A 20,126-nucleotide genomic window follows, 5' to 3' on the forward strand; every position below is an offset into this window, starting at 1 on the left:
ACTGTACTAGGGTGGAACTGTGGCATCCGTATGTTTAAGTCCCCCAGATGATTTTATGTGCATCCAGGGTGGAAGACTGCTGCTGTGGAAGGGAAAGTTCTGGATTTAGAACCAAGGAAACAGGGGTTTGTCCCCAGAGACTTTACAGGCTATTGAACCTCAAACAATTAACTTGATTTTTCTGAAGCTCAGGTCTTCTGAAAAATAAGGGAAATAACAATGACATCAAAGTGTTCTGGCGAGTATGAAAGGGACCATGGTGTGTGTGCATGTGCAGGAGACCATACTAATGCTCGGTTAGTGGGGTCCATGGGCTCCCTGCAGCTGGCATCAAAACTCCCACCAGGATGGGGCACCTGGGTGGCTCAGTTAAGCATGAGACTCTTGATTTCAACTCAGGTCATGATCTCATGGATTGTGGGTTTGGGCCCTGCATCGGCCCTGAGTTGATAGTGCAGAGCTTGCTTGGGAATCTCTCTCCCTCTCTCTCTGTCCCTCCCCTGCTCCTATGCTCTCTCTCTCAAAATAAATAAATAACAACAACAACAACAAAAACATCCCACTAGGAAAGGGATTATCTATCTTCGTTCATATGAACAGTTTCGTGGGCCACGAGGGAATGACAAGGCAGACCCCAGAGTGAGGATCAGGAAGGAGAGAGAAAACAAAGGGAGGGCTGAGTGGTTGTGCAAAAGAACATTCGCATAAACATATAAATAAGTATGTGTGTGTGTGAGTGTATACACACACAAGTATATGTATTTTTTATTATATTTATGCATATGCACACAGACATGCATGGGTATACACATTCACATATATTGTGTATACAAATGTTATTTACCCACTCATTCATCTCTTTCTTTATTTTGTCATCCAGAGTGGGGCAAAAGAGGCCTGGACATCAGAATCCAGCAACACGGCAGACGCCTGGAGTCTGAGCTGGCAGATGTGCGGAGAGAATTCTTAAACAGAAGATATACACGATCCACTGTCATTTCTGTTACAAGTCCCCTGAACCTACTCCAACTTTCTGTAACATCTACGTTACACGCAGAGGCCTGATGTGTACGGAGGTTGTGTTCATTGAGAAATCGCTGTCTGACAGTCAACACAGTTGACTTCTCATCAGAGGAAGCGGGAACTTGGGGCTGGAAGTGAGCGGGGAAACTCCCCCCCCCCCCACCGCCCGAATCGGGGATGGTGTCTGAGAAGTTTCATTTTAGTCTTACAGGCTAGGGTACCACCCTGATATTCTGTGTTATTGTTATTATTATTACTGGCAGTGGTCAGGGCAGTAGTGTTAACAGGAGAAGAAGCAACAGGAAAAATAGAAAACACAAACGAATCCAAATACCTCAGGGCCACAGAAACGGTTAATTTGCAGGAGGTGAGAGAAGCTACATCGGGCAGAACTTTACGTCCCTGTGGTTCAGGTCTCATATGTGCCCTGAATATCAGAGTTGGCAGGGAATGCGAGGGCCCAATCCTGGCTCTGAGGGTGATTCAGAATTCCCTGAGGTGATTTCTATAAATGTGGCATCCAGGGCCCTTTCCTGAGCCTACTAAAGTGAAATACCCAAGGAATGGAGCTAGATGTCTGCAAGTCAACAAGTTGCCCAGGTGGGTCTAATGACCACTGGTAGCATGAGGGTCGCAGACACCCCGAGGTGAAAAGCCCAAAGTGAAACTCTGGGTCAGGACCAGGGCTGCCTCATTGCACAACTCCAGGGGGTGCCCTTCACAATGCATCCTACGCAAAGAATGGTGGGCCTGTGCGTAGCAAGTCACCTCTGATCAGGGGTACTACCAGGATGCAAATCCATGCCTCTAACCTTCTTGTCCAGAGCCACTTCTGGTCCACCAGAAATGCCTCTGTGTCCCACTGATCTGCATCTACACCAGGGCGCCAATGACTCAAAGCATGTATCCCTCCACTCACAAAACACCTTACTTATCTCACTGTCCCCTCTACCATAGGGCTTACAACAGCGGCGCAACACCCAGGCTGCAGGAGCTGGCTGTCCTGTGCCTAGTAGGAGGTTTAGCAGCATCCCTGGCCTCTACCACTAGGTGTCAGTAGCACCTCCCTATCGAGATCTTCAAAAATGGCCTCCTGACAATGACAAATGTTCCCTAGGAGCAAAATTGCCCTCAGGTGAGAACCATTGCTTTAGGATGGAGACTGGGTTCAGGTTTTTTATTCAGAGTGGTAATTCACAATTTGACCGCTTGGTCATTAATAATAGTCACTGTTGCACATCAAGTGGTTACCATGTTCTAGGTACCATATTAGCTATAAATAATTAAATGTACATTAGTTATCTTTCCTGATAGTAACTCTCTGATGATAAAATAATTCCCGTTTTATGGAATTATGGAATTTGGAGACGAAAGCTTTTGCACAAAGCTACTGAGTGGGGCAATACTTAAGCCAAGATCCTTCAGAGTTCAAACCTAGAGACACTTTTCCCTGTGACTCTTGCTGTTTTTTGACTAACTCAATATCCAGGCTCCCTTCAAGTGCAGTCATACTAAATTTGCCTCAGGATAAGAAAAACCTAAACAATTATTTTAACAAAAAGGAAAAACAAAATGAGATTTTCAGGCCCAACCAAGCACTGGTGAGCCAGCATTTCCAGAAGGGCTTGGAAGTTTCACAACTGCCCCAGGTGATTCTGATCATCACGCAGGCTTGGAAAACTTTCTGCAATAGAAATTTCCTTGTTGTTGTCTCACTACTGGAAAATACGGCACTCTGCTTTCCATGGCTACTCTTGTGAACTTGAGAGATCAAACATAACGTTGCCTATGCGAGCCCTTGAAAACCTGCAAGGCACTGAATGACAAGCCTTCAGTGTTATTACCTGTAGAAACATTCGCTAGTACTAGGTGATTTCATACAAATGCTTGGTGCAATTAAAAGAAAAATGACTCACTGTGATTTTTTTGAAACCCTGCAGTTTGGTGGCTTTTCCTTGGGACAGGTTTTCATCCCCTTGGTATGGTCTTTGCAGACACTGAGTGACAAGGGGACCTCTGGGAGCCTTGGGTCAGTGGAAAAGTGGAACCGCAAGCCCTCTAGACATGGAGTTATTTTTTCTGTGTGCTGGATGAAATGCCCAATGTACCAGGAAAAGGGAGCAATCATCCACATCTCTCCTAATCATAAGTCACAAACAGGTAGCATGTGGAGACACATAAAATAAACCTGTTTGTGATTTCTCCCACCCTTTAGATGGCATCATGGACTATTGTGGGTGGTTAAGTTCTGAGTCAACCTCCTACTGGCTCCCTGTAAACTGGGGTTATATTCCTGAAATCATTTTCCATCCCACAGCCACCAAACTTACCTATCACTTTACTCACAGTGCCATTTGTGGGAATAATACTCAACTCATGTAAGTTTCATTTTCTAAAACCCCACCCCTCCTTTGCTCCAGTTGCCAGAGAAAACACCAGAAACTGAGCTGGAAGATCTAGGTCCGGATCAGCTTCCAAATTGTGCCCTACTGTTCCATGCCAGCAGAACACCTTGGGACACATATAACTCTAGGATTTATCGTAGAAATCTACTTGGGAATGACGCTCTGTGAGTGATTCAGAATTCACTCTGTCAGAGCTTTTCCATCCTGGCTACACATTAGGATCACCTGGGGAGTTGTAAAGAAAATATGCTAAAACCCAGGCACTTCCCCCTGAAATACTGTTCAATCGGCCTGGGGTGGAGCCCAGGCCTGGGCAATTTTCAAGTTCCCAGCTGAGCCCGCTCTACAGCCGGGAATGAGAAGCACACACTCAGTGAATACCTATAGAAGATATTTCTTTCAGCCCTCAGGTGAAGCGTTCTTTCTTCTGAACAACTGGTGTGCTTTTCCTCAAGGATGATGGGAATCTTGTAAATGGCTTCTTTTCATTTTTATTTAGGTTTCCAGGAAACTCAGATCCAATTTATGAAATAATGCTGGGAACTGGGGAGGCCTCTTCAGCCTGCATGACTGCTTACTAACATTTGTCCTGGTTTGCTCCATCTACACTAGCTACTTTTTGCCTCTGGTTTTAGTTTGCTTTCTTAATGTCTTAAAAACAAATTGATTAATGATTTTAGAATTCCAAAATATTTTATAAATGAAGTAGGTAAAATGAAAACATGAATAATCAACCACATCAGGGCTGACATCGCCAAGCTTTATGTTCCTCATCTCTAAAAAACTTAAAACCATCGATTTCAAGATATAATTGTGGGGATCGAGTAACGGTGCACATGAGGAAGTACTTAGCAAACTGTGCAGTGTGATATAGTGTTTATTATTAGTTTATGCTCGAAAGAAAGGGGTGTGTGCTTGAGTGTGTGTAAAGTAGCTAATATGTCATCTTTGGAAGATAAGCATTTTAAGGTCACAGATTACACTGTCCTTGACCCACGGCATGTGAATGTTCAAAGAGTAAACAACCCAATCAGTCAGCTCGGGGCAGAAATGTCATCACTGCAGCTTGTGTGACTGGAAGGATCTTTTGACAAACGAATAGCTTTCAGATATTTCAAATTAATGTCCTTCGTTGGTTCAGTTAAAGGGCAACGAATCCAATTCATCAAGAGTCTGGAGAAGAAGACACTGATGGAAGTGACACCCAACCTTGGGGCAGATACACACACCTAAGACTCAGGACAAGAGGTTAGCAGTAAACCCCAGTGATAGGCAGCTTGATGTTGAACAAACAATTCCCCTTCTGCAAAATAGGGTGAGCACCGCCAAGCCCGCCGGGAAGGGGTGTTTTAAGAGCCCTTGAGATCAAGTGTCATCATTAGTAATGGTGCAACAACAGCAATGTTGTTACAACACAAGCAGATGGATCCCACAGGCGGAGGTGGGTGCTGAAAACGCAAGTAGGAAAAGTGTCTATCAACCTACAGGGCATTTTCAATCCCTTTCTTTTAGCATTTTACAATATCTGCCTTTGTGATACACACAACCTCTGATCTCTATTGCTAAGCACATCCACCAACACCTTCTCTGTGTTTCACCCGGGGTGTGGCAGAGGGCAGCAAGCCGTTGCCTGATGCCTCAGAATAGATCACCATTTTTGCCTCTTCCCATCCTTGACAAAAGCATCAAGAGAAGCCCACGTTCTGCTCAGAGCTGTGGCATCACTGAAGGAGGCTGCATTGCTTCCAACCCACCCATACCTCCCAAAGAGTTGTCTTCCAACAGCGTATAAATTAGGGCTGCACAGTCACAGTTAAATAACCCTCTTCCTCCCCCCTACAACCACCATCAGTACAATGCCTTCTTTGTAACTTGATCTCTGTTTATCACAAAGAACAATGCCCCAAAACACAAGAGCTACTCAGATACGCAACACTGTATGCTATTTAAATACGGCTGTTTTAATATCTGAATGTGCCTTGGAATTGGGCCTGCAAATGACGAGTCAAACAAATGTTCATAACCCTTGACCCAGTAACTATACATCTAGGAGTTCATCCAATGGAGATATTCAAAAATGCTATAAAGCCTAGGAACAAAGAACTCCATTGCCACATTGTTTACAATTGCCAAAAAAATAAAATAAAATAAAATAAAAACAGGTAACTTAATTGTCCCACAGCAGAGAGTTGGTTAAGTAAACTGGACTAAGCCATGAAATGAAATATTCTGTTGCCATTGAAATCACATTAACAAAGAGCGTTTTTTAAATGGGACAATGCTGATAATCCAATGTTATGTGAACAAGCCATAATACAAAAGTAAACATACTGCACTCCATGGCCTCGATTGGGTAAAACACAATAGCAAAAACCAGAAGGCATTGAGGAAGGAAGTGACAGTGAATAATTTTTGGATAGGGCATTACAAGTGAATTTCATTTCATTATACTTTTCTATGTTTTTTAAAATGAGTAAAGTCTGCGTTTGCTTTCAGAAAAAAAAAATTTAAAAATACGTTTCAATGCACAGCAAACACAGCCACTTTGGATGAACATCACAGCCTCCTTTGTTAAAGTAATAATCCAGTGGAGTTACTATGCAGGAACAATACACAGAGGTGGCCCAGATAAGAGGGCGGGGTCTGTGTAATATCCTCGCCACCAGGAAAGTCCCTCTTAGTGGCTGGTTTGAAGGAGGTAGGCTCAGTGCCATCCTGTATGTAAACCACTAGTGGTTTACATTACATTACAAACAGGGGTAATGACTATTCCCTAGTCAGGCTCCTGATGTTCATTGCTGCAGAAAAAGAAAATATTGCCAGGTAGGCCTTTCAAGAGAAAAGAAAAGGAAAAAAAAAAAAGTCTGGAATTTGAAAACTGGCGTCACAGGATTGGAAAACCATGCCATCATATCCAGAAGAAAACTGAACATATGGAAGCCAGCTTAATTCCATGAATGCTGACATTTCTTATGCCCTGAGGAGCTTCTGATAACCATCCACCTCACCTCTCAAAAAAGATTATGAGATGTGATGCACTGTGTATATCTTCCAATGGGCAGGCAAAGGCACTTGGTACCTAGGTGTTATGTGGTGTTCGGAAGGATACAAAAGAGACAGATGGTTGAGTGAGTTTGGACAACCCCATATCTGGGACAGAACACAGACAACAGCAAGAAAATATTAAAAGAAAGAAAAAACAGCATTTCAGTTTTCAAATTCCAACTGAGAGATGAACTCATTGTTTTTATTTGGTAATCGGAAGAACATACAAGTACTTATTCATTACTAGATGATGGGGGAAATTATACATTGACAGACTGTTGGCCTCATCCATGAAATAAAGATTTACAATAAACACATCTTTAATTTATTGAGAGCAGTTTAGCATTTCTGTTTTACATGAATCTTTACGAATTATTTTTGCATTTGGAGATGTGATGCTATGGCATTTGAATAGTTTGTTTTAGTACAAACCAGCATCATAGGGAACAAAACACTCTTCTTTAGAATGGATGACCATTCTCTTGCCCTACGATATACAAATGCAAATCACAACCAGCATTTTATCTGCTAGAAACATATTTTACATTATGGAAGTACATTCTATCACTGCCATAAAATAAAGACAAGTCCATGTTACCATCTTCCCTTTTGAAAGAGCATTCTCAGGACATATCCAGAAATCTCTTCCTCAACCCTCCAAAGAACTACTTATTTGGCATGATTTGGATGGAGGTTTGGGGTTTTGGTTCTGCGTGCCTCCCTCTTTTGAGTCTTTTTAGACATTCTTGATATTAATCTAGACATCTCCCACAAATCCAGCTGAACAGCAGCAAAATCTAAGGCTAAGGAGATGAGCTGAGTTATGCATTCACATATGGCCAGTGCCCATATCAAGAGAGGATCTACCCACAGTGAGGGCATGGCATCCTAAGGAGAAAAACCCTGTGAGGGCAAAGTGTGCTCTACACTGAGGGAAGATAACAGCATTACATCAGTCTCAAAGTGGTTCACCTTGCTTTGGGTAACTGGTTTCCCATGAGAATTTCCTTTTTCCTGCTTCCTTTCCCCAGTCTATTCCCTACTCCCCACCTACCTACCCCACCCTTGGCTCCCAACATTTCCTCATGTTAATTACATTGGAACAAGATGGGTTTATTCCCTCCCCCCCCCCAACACACACACCATTATTTTGTGTTTCCTTGTGCTTAAAGATACTACAAGCAGAATGGCTTGCCTGGACAGAGGCAAAATAAGGAATTTATGAAAGGTAGAAAAATGAGGGAAGAAAAGAAGGGAAAGGTAACAGAAAGGTATGAAAAAGGGAGAAGACACTTAAATTAGGTAGGGGGAGGAATCTGGCTGTACAGTGGGCACCGGAGCTGATAAAAACCTAACTGAGCTCTACAAATGAAAATAGCAAATATTTTTAAAAATTTTGTACAGCATATAAAATTGTATAAAAATATCATCAAAGCAAGAAAAAAGAAAAATGTATATTCTACAGTTCTATCTCTAGAATCAGTTACTAGACAATACTTATGGCTGTATATTTTTACTATATATCTAAGTATATCAGTGTGTGACTATATCTCTGTACTATCGCACATATAGCCATTCAAAGACAAGGACATTAGTATACAGATACCTACCCCAAGATAGATCATGACAGAGAAGCGAAGACTATACAACAATGTGCCTCCAGGGCAATCTTTTTAAAAGCCAATCCATAGCTACTGTGTTTTAATGGGTTTTATTTTAAATGAATTATCCTGCACCATAACCTGACAGAGAAATGTTTCTGCAGGTTCAGAAGCCAGCTCCTATGAAGATACATGGGTGAAGTTCAGGGATCATGGCTGAAGCTGACCAACGCTGAGGGCCTCCATGATGGTACTGAATGGCCTGCTCCAGACAGCATTTACCTCCCAAGGGAGGGTGAGTAAGTGTGCCTTGAGTGAGCTGAAAGGGCCCACACACCACCCCCTGCTTCTTCTGGCTCAGTGGAAAGCAATGTGGGCTGGCACCAAGTTCATTTAGTGAAGCCAGCCTTTGCCAGCGTTGAGTCACTTCCACTTGGGAACAGAAACCAGAATAAAGGTAAATTCATCTCAAATACATCTGAAATATTTCAATGGAAAATGGGTGAGATGGTGGTGGGGATTAGTTAAGATAACCAGGAACTAAGAATGTTTAAACTGACGTTCATGAATTTTCCAGTCCAGACCTTCCACCGTGTACCCACTCTTGTTTAGTGTAAAAACAAGGTGTTCTTTCAATGAAACAATTCTTGATTATGCAGACTTTCCTGGGAAAGGACCTAGTCTTTTTACAAATGTCTAATGAGAATACCCAGAGGACTACTTCCCATTTTTCTAACCTCTCTGAAGCCAAATTAACTTAACTCTGTCAAATGTCCTAGGTGGCTCTGTTACCATTCTAATTCTAGTGTCACCTCAATGCTCAGTGTCTTGACAAGAGGAAATCTTAAACAACTGAAATCTGGTCTTGGCAGGTAATGTGTCCCTGGTTCTCAGAGGGATGTTTCGTAGAAATATTGTGTTGTTCATTACATTTTTTTTCATTAAGTTCATTTTCTAAGTGATAATGAGGCCTTTAACGATGGAGCACTGCTGATGAATCACAAGTATTACTTTCCATTTATTCATACATAAGATCCAATATAACATCGTTATCGCACCATCATGTTCCTTAATGTCCAACTTTATGTGGTTCAATGCTGTACCAACCGTAATATTGGCAGAGCAAAACTGGGCAAAGATTCCCCACCCTGCACATATAGAATCTCCTGTTTGCTCCCAGAGAGTCTATTTTGGATTTTAAATATTTCAACTTGGATTATAAATATAAATCCACTGGTATTTCATATAGATTGGTGTCATCATCCCTTTTAAAAGAACAATTTCAGAGAAATCCTGTTTTGTTTTATTTTTCTTAAATCCTAGAGCCATAGAGAAGTTTTTATTTTTTATTTTTTCACAAATTTGGCTCTGACAATTTCCCCCAAACTACTTGCAATTTCCTATCCCTTATGATAGGCTATTTGTGTCTCTAGGTTATGTTTGCATATACTTAGAAATTAAGCCTTTAGTGATATGCTTGGTATATAGGAGCTGCTGAATAAATGTTCAGGTAAATCTGAGCTTTGTTTGCACTCACAGGTGGAGGGTGGAATGCAGCGGGACAGTTGTGTATGCACTTCTTGAAAGCTGACTGTGTGCCGGGGCCCTGTGGGGAACCCCCTGCTGCTGCAACTCCTGATGGGATATGTGGGAATCTCAGAATCAGAACAAAGTTTCCAACTGGAAAAAAACAACGTTGCCTGGATTCTTTAAATCCCCTTTATTTGGGACATAATACTGCACACATAGGCTTTAATCTCAGAATCTTCTCTATCTCATTATGAGAAAAAGATTTAGTGCTTTTTTTTTTTCTTGTTTTCCCCCATACTCCACGGGGGACCTTATGAAATCATTTCTAACATATAAGTCTCTGCCCAATGGTTAAGAATAGAAGAAAATATATATTCTATCTATCTATCTATCTATCTATCTATCTATCATCTAAACAAAAGTGATCCATAACAGAAGTGATACTAAAAGACCAGTATTCTTACTCCCAAACTATGGATTATAAAATTGGTCTCCATCTTTTTGTCTACATTCTGTCTCACGTCCTGTAATAATGTTGCTCTTTACTTTTCGCTTTTCAAATTTACTAAAGGCGTGGTTCCAAGTGGAAAATATAATACAATGGCTTTAATTCAGCAAATGAAATAAACAGGTACACGCCATTGTTCTTTGGCTCTTAGGTGTTTAGATACTATTTTACTGTTTATGTATATCAGGTCCTCAATGGGATCCTGTCAGATGTTTTCAATAGTTTTTAAAAGCTCCAAGAATGAAATGGATAATGGAAGAAAATCCATTTGAATTTAATGGGTTAGAAATGAGTCTCTTGCCTGCTGCCATAAGTTATTAGGGCTCATAACCTAAGAAAGGTTGGAGTGAATGAAAGATGGAACAAAGATCTCCCTATGGATGGATCATTATGCCATCAAAACATACCACATCATCAAAACCTGGATGTAGACAATTTGGTGACACAGGGACCCAAACGTTAGGGCCACCTGCACTGGAAAGCGTTCCGCCCAGGGATATGTAGAAATTGTGTTTTGTCCATGGTGGAAATGTCCCTACTGCTTTCTCCACACACTGGTCAATTCAGGTGTGTAAGCCCTTGCTTTCTATGTGACAGCCTAACACTAAGATGCCGTACTCCATGCAATGGAAGAATGCACACCACAAACACCACAGAGAATGAGCTAGAGCTTTGGAAATACTGACTTGTTTTATCAATGTTTTATCTACTCCAGTATCAATTTATACCACAATAATACATATATTTTTATTTTTAAAAAGTAGAATAATTTTGCATTTTTACTCAATGTCCCTTCAAAATACTTTTTCTGGATTTAAAAATGAGTTACATGGAGCTTTGTTTTTCCACACAGCAAATTCCAAGCAGAGTTCTCTACTGAAAGCAATTCTCTTCCCATTCTTTTTTAGCTAATTAATGACTCAAGGCAAATGAAAAACATTTCCATCTTTATAGGTGCTAGAAAAAATGGCTATATTCCTGTTTCTTTCTCAGATATTGTTTATTCTTACTTGTTAAGAGTATAAAAAGGAAATTGTAAGCTTTCTATTTTGACTGGCTGCAAAGCTCTACATACAAAAATACAGAATAGAAATGAGGTAAAAGGCTCCAAGATGAAAGATTGGACATGCACTGGTTGGTTGTATTTCAGTCCTATACAAAACCATATCACCTCAAAGAGCATAGTTTGCAAACTGATGTCCCATGGACTGAATGCAGGTCACAGGCATGCTTTTTGGACCCACATAGTCTTTGGAAATTTCTGAACTCATTGCCAATATTTGAAAATTTGGAGAAAGTTTACATAAAATCCAAAGTATCTAGGATCCCCATTCCTACGCAACACTAATCCTGTAGCTGACTAATAATTGCCCCCTTTCGACAGCACACACCTCAACATACAAATGACTCCAATTCCTCACAGTCCCTCCTGTCCTTTCTGCCTCGCTACTGCCAACTGCCATTGATCGCAAGAACATATGATATGGCTTGATTTACTCAATTACTTGACCTGTCAGGCCTCTGCTTTGGATTTGTGACCACATTATTTACTGTGGTCACTGTTAGGAAAGCAGAGGGAACTACAGAAAAATATGTGTTATCACAATGCAAAATGTAAAGCTGACCAAAGAACTCTGTTTAAATGTCAGTACACAACTGTCATTCTATTCAGATCGTTCTGTTGGGTAATATTTCAGAGAGGCAAGAGGCCCTGTAGACTACATACAGGGTCTCCTTTCTGTCTGAAGAAATAGCAACATTTTCCCTTAGGAATAGATTTTTACCATGTTTTGGTGTTTTTAATGTAGAAATTAAATCTGCAATGGGGAATATGCCTAAGCCTACCATCTAGCTCTTTCTCTTCCTATTACTAATCCCACTCTATCACCAGTATGTTCATGGAGTTTCCCCTTGGGAAGGACTCAAAGATTCCTTTGTGAACCATAACCATTTTTAAGCATCAGTTTTATCCAAATCAAAGCATTTAGACCCACAACATTACACTTCACTTATACTCCACTGGATTCCATTTCGACCTGGATTCAGGAAGTGTATCTTTATCCTTTTTCCATGCTATCTATGTCCATGATTCTTACTTTTGATTTGTGCTAAATTGTCTCTTGTGTGATATTTTTAAAGACTCACTAAAATGAGAAGAATTATCTGACATATTTCCCTGATACTAATTCCCTTAGCACTTCCCTGAATAGAAAGAAGAGTGATCAAGTGAAACCATAAATATGCAAAAGAAGAGGGCCAGCCAGTGGTAAAAATTTCAGTAAGCACTTAGTTATGGAGGGTAACCAATGAAAGCAATGTGTTTCCAACCTAAACAGTATGGTCATTAGCTGAAACATTCAGGTTTATATTAATGAATGCAAAGATAAATAAAGTACTTACAAATAAAGAGTCCTATAGTATAATCTCTTTTAAAAAAAGAATCTCATATATAAATGGAAAGACGAGCATAAGAACAATTTTTAAGTATGAAAGAAAGTTGGAGAAAAAGAATGTTCCTGACTCAGGAAAGGAACAACCAGAGACTGGAATCATCATCTTAGCTGTGATGGAGGGCCAGCACGGCTGTCTCCACCATCAGCAGCCAGTACAAAAATAACAATTTAAAGTAACAGCATCGACAGTAATAAAATGGCGATTACTGTGCATGTGACTTTTTCAGACCTCCCTCAGCATATCCAGGATGTCCATCCAGGCCAGACAGGTGCCTTGAAAGCCAGGGCATTGGCAAAGAATTCTGAGGAAGTCCCTTCATGTTTTGTTTCTGTTTGTGCAAAAATCTCGAGTTGTTTTATTTGCCTGGGGGAGGATTTCCCCAGAGTTCTTAGACCTCACACCAGCTCCCAGAGAGCCATCTCTTGGAAGATGGCATGAGGCAAGGCCAAGTGTGGGGGACTTGTTTCTGAAAGTTGTACACCTTCCCCAGATATGGGTCTTTGTGAAGGAGAAGGAGAATGAAGAAGCTCAGCTAAAATGATGCAAGACATGGCAGCCTCTTTAATTGTATGTGAGGTGTGTTTTACTCTTCTGAATCTGAAAAAAAGAAAAAGAAAAAGAAAAGTGTCAATGCTGCCTTTCCCCCCTCCCCCACCTTCTCCACCCTCCAGGTCTGAGGAGAAGAAAAATCTAAGGAACAACAACAACAACAACAAAAAAAAAAAAGAGAGAGAGAGAGAGAGAAGTATCAATTAAACATTTCCATACTAGTCATTGCTGTCTCCTTTGTAGTACAGTTTGTTCTGTTCATAAAGGGAAACTCTCAGTGGAGAATTTTAAACACTGGTTACATTCAAAATCTTACCAGTTACTTTAAACTTGACTATCAAACATTTGGTTCCCTCAATATGGATCTAAGATACTTTATTTTTGACCAAGATGACAGGGACTGCCTTGTTTGGCTAATATGCTTCAGGGGTCAGTGGGACTGAAAGGAATCAGATTCACTGAATCCCAGCCATTTCCATACCAAAAGCAATGTTCCCCTCTCAGAATTTTTGCCCTACCCTTAGAACCTTCCCAGAAAAGATTCAAAACAAGACGGGTCCCAGCTGAAATCATTGTGCAGATGGGCAAATCAACTGACTTCTCTACTGGGCCCAGAGTGAGGTGGTGGAGGAAGAAGACAAAGATGGAAACAGGACTAAATTAATGGAAACAGACAATGCTGGACTTTTTTTTTTTTTTTCATTTGGCATACCCTACCCCTATGCAACCTCACTGGGCTTGAAAGGAAACTCTAAAAAGCAAGCAGACAAACCAAAACCATTATGTTATTGCTTCCCCTAAGTGGTGCATGGTCTGCCAGCCACCATGCCTTGTAGTTAGACAGGGTTCTCTCCTGTGCAGGACTCCAGGTGGGAGAGGAGTACAGTGGCTTAGGCTTTATGGATAACACCACCACCTACAGAAATGTCAGGAGTCAACAGTGGGTAAGGAACATTTCCTATTCAACTTTAAAGACTGAGATACTCTCCTAAATAAGACTTAGTTGAAATTAGACAGCAAACTAGTCGAGAAATAGGAGAGCCCTATCTGATCTATTGTAATTACTATCAACTCTCCATTTTCCAGGGGCCGTTGATCTAGCACTGCTGTTATTCCTCTTTCTTCATTCTGGTCCATTGTATGTTTACCTTCCATTAGCACCTTCACTTATTTGGGAGAAATACTTCTGGCCAATCAGTTTACTCTGATACTAGCTAGCACTGTCAGTGAGGGAAGTTGCCAGTTGCCTCTCTGCAACCTGCCAGAGGAAAGGGGTGAAAAAAAAAGCTGAAATAAGGACTGAAAATTTCCCCCTTGATTCTAATTATCTATGCACAATTTGTTCTGTGTGGAAGTTGCAAGACAGGACCCCTCCTTAGGGCTCTGGCCCTGCCATTAACAGTTTGGGGGTCATATGTAATGAGCCTCCTTTTAGACAGTCATCATAGCACTAACCATCTTAGGAGATGTCCCCAGGTCCTTAAATACAAAACCAAATTTTATAATGATGATATAAGTTTGAGTTTTTAATGAATGATCAATTGGTTGGAAGAATGCTAGGGACAGACAGCTGGGGACTAGGACACCTGTTATACCCAGTGAGCCTCAATTAACCAACAGGGAAGTGATGCACATCTTATTTCATGCAGCCTGGGTTAGCAGTGGCCAGATGTCCAGTCTGCTGGGTTCCAGAGATGGAAAGAAGTCCATCTAGGGTCTAAGTGGAACCCACAGGCCTTTGACAGAAGACCTTTCTCCTTTTCTATTCATTGCTTATGAATGAGATGAGAAGTGGCTGGCTGTAAATCTCCATCCTCCCCTCCACAGTGGGTTTTAATGTGGTTTTAAGCTGCACCTGTGTTCATTAAGTACAGCCAACAGTAAAAGAAAAAGAGACATATGCTCTTTTTGGGTCTGTGACCTGAATGACTGTCATAGCCTTCCTGAACACATGCTCTCTCTAAAGTAGTTTCTGTTTATGAATCTTTTAGGGCACTTACTGTAAGGTCCTTCATATCATAGCTATCTGCAAGAAGATGTTCTACCCAGACGATAGACTCCTTGATGGCAGAGAATACATCATTTATCTTTGTAACTCTTTTTGCATATAGTACAATGCCTGACATATAGCACATGCTCAACCAATTATTGTGGTTTTTTTCTTTTTTAAGTTTATTTATTTTGAGAGAGAGCATGATCAGGGGAGGGGGGAGGAGAGAGAGAAAAAGAATCCCAAGCAGGCCTGCACTATCAGTGCAGAGCCCAATGTGAAGCTCGAACTCACGAACTGTGAGATCACGACCTGAGCTGAAATCAAGAGTTGGACACTTAACCGACTGAGCCACCCAGGAACCCCAACAAATTATCATTTTTTAATTGAAAGTGAATTAAATAAGCATCAGGTGGATGGAATAGATGCAGAAGCATAGTGATGAGTAAGATTTTCCACCTTTTTGGAAATCTGGACTTTCATAGCATGAAGTAAAAACTAAAAAGAAAATAATAAATCCAGTTATTTTATATTTTATTCAATAGCAAGGTGTGATATGTCAAAAATGTATATTTCCTGGGGTGCCTGAGTGGCTCTGTCAGTTAAGCATCTGACTCTTGATTTTGGCTCAAGTCACGATCTCACGGTTCATGAGATTGAGCTCCACTTTGGGCTCTGTGCTGACAGTGTGCGGCCTGCTTGGGATTCTCTGTTTCCCTTTCTCTCTACTCCTCCCCTGCTCTCTCTCTCTCTCTCAAAATAATAAACATTTTTTAAATATTTTAAAAAATATTTTAAAAAATATTTCCTTTGAAGAAATTGCCTCATTATGTAGACTCATCTCCCAGAGAAGGGACACCTGCTGTGTGGGCAGCTTTGACATGGTCTGGAAATCAGCCTTGTGCCTCACTCACTCCACACTTCCTTCCCTGAAATTTGAGTGCCTTATATTTGCTTTGTTGTGGTTTGGTTTTGTGTCTTTGTTTTCAATTTAAACTAAAATTGGATAAGCATTTTAAGCTAAAATTGGGTAAGACTACAGAGTGTTATGAAAATAAGGTCCTGGAGACAAGATGTAAGTGACCACTCTGTATTTAACTGAGATAAAGGATTATTTTTTGTTACAGGGTCTTTGAATTCCATTGATTACAAATCTATGTTGGCTTTTGGAGGCCATGAAGAGCAGTTAAACCCACCCACCTTTTAATGATTGATAAACTGAAATGGAAAATATCTTCACCTAACTTGGGATGATTCAAGAAAATATCTAAGTAAGTGCCATCCGTCCACCCACCCCTTAACCAAAGACTTTTCTTATGTCTCACAAGAGTAGCCATGGAGGCTCTGAATCCTGAAGACATGCTGTATGAACTCATAGAAACATACTTTACAGAAATTAATAACAAAGAATGTTTCAGCAACTTCATTTGGAGAAAAAGGAGCTGGAAATGTAAAACAGTGTGGTCCTGTTTATTCCACCCTTCCCACGCTACTCCTCCTACAGGTAAGTGGAGATGCTGTATGAAGCCACTTGTTTTAAAGATAATTGTTTTAAGAAGAGGCTTAAATTTCGATGTAACATGGTTCGACTCTAAAAATATGTTTATCTGTCATAATGTTTATTCCTAGATCATCTATGAGGCAGCCCTCACAGGAATCTGGCACCAGGCTTGAAAAACAACTGTAAACACTTTTCTTTTTCATTTTTCTTGGGTTTGATTTTTTACAGCCTGATTCAACTATCATCCAAGCTTAATGAAATAAGCTGAGTTGGCTGAGAAGAGAGTTGGGATTCAAACCACATTTTCAGGTTCCAGAAACTCTACCATAGCTGCCTCCCTATGGAGTCGACTTTCTACAAAAATGACAAAATGATACAGTAAGCAACAGAAAGAACAAGTGTGGTAAAACGTAACCCAATTTTAAATGTCTAGTAGAATTTCTGTGGGGCTTATAAGTGGGTCCTGGTTTTGTTTTGTTTTTTAATAATGAAGAAATGCTAAAAACCAACCAACCAACCAACCAAACAAACAAACAAACAAACAAACATTATTTTAAATACAGCTGTTAGAATTTATCCAGGCACAGATTTCACTGTTTTAGGTCATAAGTGTTATTTTAAATGGTTATCACTAAATATCCAAAAGTATATATTACCTGCTTTCTCCTTGCCCCAAATGATAAGTGATAGGATTATAGTATGATTGTTCTAAGTTACTTTCACTGCATATAATACTAATGCTATAGCCCTGCTAAGACAGATGGGTAGATGGATGGACGACGGATGGATGGATGGATGGATGGATGGAGAGATAAACAGACAAGAGTAAGTGTGTAAGTAAATTTATAGGACTATAACTTCCTGATACCCTGCCTATACCTACATGATGATCTGTCAAAATTTACTCATTTGATCTAAATACACAGAATACGTACAAAAGATGGTGGTTCTTAGCTCTAACACTTGCCCATTTTTTTTCTTTCTTTTTGATCCATGGCATCTGTGCTATAAACTGAGAACAATGATGGTATTAAACTTTTATTCTGTAACTTTTCTGCCTTCTTTCCCACTTCATACAGCATGGTCTTTCTTTCCAAACTTAAAATTTGTGAATAACTCGCTCTCTTCTGTACCACACTGCCCAAGGTATTTTACTGCAGTTACTCTCTGTATTAAGAACTTAGTAGTTTAACATCTAAGGAAACAATGAAAACATTCAATTCTCCAACCGCTACAGAGCCTGGCCCACTCTGAAGAGGTAAGTAAACGTCGGGCACCAGCAGCCCCGACCACTCTTTGGTGCAGGTGAGGGTAGAGTTGCCTGTACACAAGAGTTTTGTTTCTGATCAGTCTTTGAATCTGCTATTTTTGAAGCCAAAAGAGACCAGAGACTGACCACAGAGACCAAGAAAGTCCTTCACAGAAAGTTAAATGAAGCTGGAATTTTATACCTGAAACATTATGACTGTTTTATGTTTTTCTCAATTTTATTAGTTTAGGAAAAAGAATATAAGTTTCAAAATAAGTGAAAGAAAAGTATTTTTTCTCAAGCTTTCACTATGGTTCCAGAATATAAGATAAAAATAGCACGTATTATAAAGGGCTAATTCTTACGAAGATACAGATGTCATCACTTGAAGATTGGTGCCCTTCTGTGGAGAATGTTAAGAATAAATACAAAGAGGAAGCTTCAATACTTGGTTGATATTGCTTTTTTAATGGTTCTCCTAGAATGTGTGCGTCTAGAAAAGAAGTGGCATTAACAATGTAGACACTTGCTAGCTCCTGGCATTATTTCAAAGGAAGCTGTTATTTAAAGAATTTTTATAATGTTAATAGAGTTTCTGTAGACAAATGCATTGTTACTTGTGTTTGTCTAATCTGTGTAGAATCTGACAGAATCTAATTTTTCTAGGGGGAAAACAGATAAATATTTATTTCATGAGTACTATGAAGTTATTTTTAAATCCTAAACATCAGTATTAAGGGAAAAGATTACATTTTCCACAGTTCCAAAATTATAATCCTTTCTGTCAAAATGGATTCCTTTAAAAATACAATGGTACATTAAGAGTGTAACGAAATGTCTAGAAGATAGAGTGAAACGATGAAAGCTTATATACCAGTAGTTCCAAGGGGAAAGTTGTTTAAAAAGATTAATTTTGTCATTACCAAAGAGTATATAATATACTTTCATTTGACATTTCTAGTATGTGGCTATTTGGTAAGAAACTGGAATCTAAATGGCTATGTAAAAAAAAAAAAAAAAAGCATGAATTGACTTCAGAAGTTTTCTTTAGTATAACACAACTTAATTATTTTAAACCCACCAATTTTACATCACAATATTTAGATAATATCGATATATACACAACATACATATACCATATATACATATATTTACAAAAGTTTATGTATCTTATATGTATATACATATATGTATTTCACTTGCTGTTTTGATACTACAAATGTGAATTTTAAAAACACAAAAATGTATAGGAGTAGTAGCATGTCACCTGTTCTTTTATAATCTACCATGAGGATATCTATTATACACTGCTCCTTAAAAAGCATAAACATATTCACTAAACCCAAAAGTATATAAAAATACATTGGTTTGAAATAGATGTGTGTAACCAAAAGAGCTAACTGTTCTGATTCACTATGATTCATTGATCCTAGGACCATGTGTAAGTAAAAGGCTTTGTATTTCCATGTTCTCAAGAGTGTAAGTCTATAGCGAAAAGGAGCAGATACATTTTTGAAGCCCACCCCATTTGGCCACTTCCTACCCACATATCCTGGATTGGTTAATAATTTTCACCAAAATCCATCCAAAAAACAATTATTTTGGGTTTCAGCATTGCTTAACTCACGGTAACTCTTGTTGGGTCAACCTACAGCACAGCTTCTGAAATTAACATGAAAATAACACTTAAGCATATCAACCAAAATGTTTAAACAACAAGGGGTGCCTGGGTGGCTTAGTGGGTTAAGCACTGGACTTCAGCTCAGGTCATCATCTCACGGTTCGTGAGTTCAAGCCCTATATTGGGTGAGCCCCACCTCTCTCTCTCCTCTCTCTTTTCTTCTCTGCCCCTCATGTGATTCTCTCACTCTTCCTCTTTGCCCATCACTCACTTGTGCCCTCTCTCTCAAAAAAAAAATGTCTAATCAACAAAACCCTTTAAATCTAACTAGTGAGATTTTATCCAGATGTGTGAGAATAACAGGCATCTAAAAAATAATATTGCAATTCTCTCCTCCATTTACCAACTTTCTGTAGTTTTCCTTTGACAGGGACATTGGAGTGCAGCGTCTAGACACTTGGGTTATCACACTACTTGAGAAAATAAGAATGTAAAATGTTTTGAAAAACAAATATTTCACGGCCCTTCTTGCTAAACCATACCACTTACTTATTATTCATGCTCCACATGTTAATACATACACGTAAATTTGTTACGTAAATGGGTCACAGGAGTTTTCATGGACAAATGGCTAAGGGAAATGGGATATT

General features: G+C 39.7%; 1 protein-coding gene across 1 annotated transcript in view; it reads right to left on the minus strand.

Moving 5' to 3' along the window:
• PDE1C (phosphodiesterase 1C) overlaps positions 1–20,126 on the minus strand; it is a 476,086-nt gene that overhangs the window by 18,743 nt on the left and 437,217 nt on the right. The gene's annotated exons all lie outside the window — the stretch shown is intronic.

The sequence above is a fragment of the Lynx rufus genome, unplaced genomic scaffold, assembly GCF_022079265.1.
Source record: "Lynx rufus isolate CCGP_SWC_20201006 ecotype Redwood Valley unplaced genomic scaffold, mLynRuf1.p SCAF_4, whole genome shotgun sequence".
Lineage (NCBI taxonomy): Eukaryota > Metazoa > Chordata > Mammalia > Carnivora > Felidae > Lynx > Lynx rufus.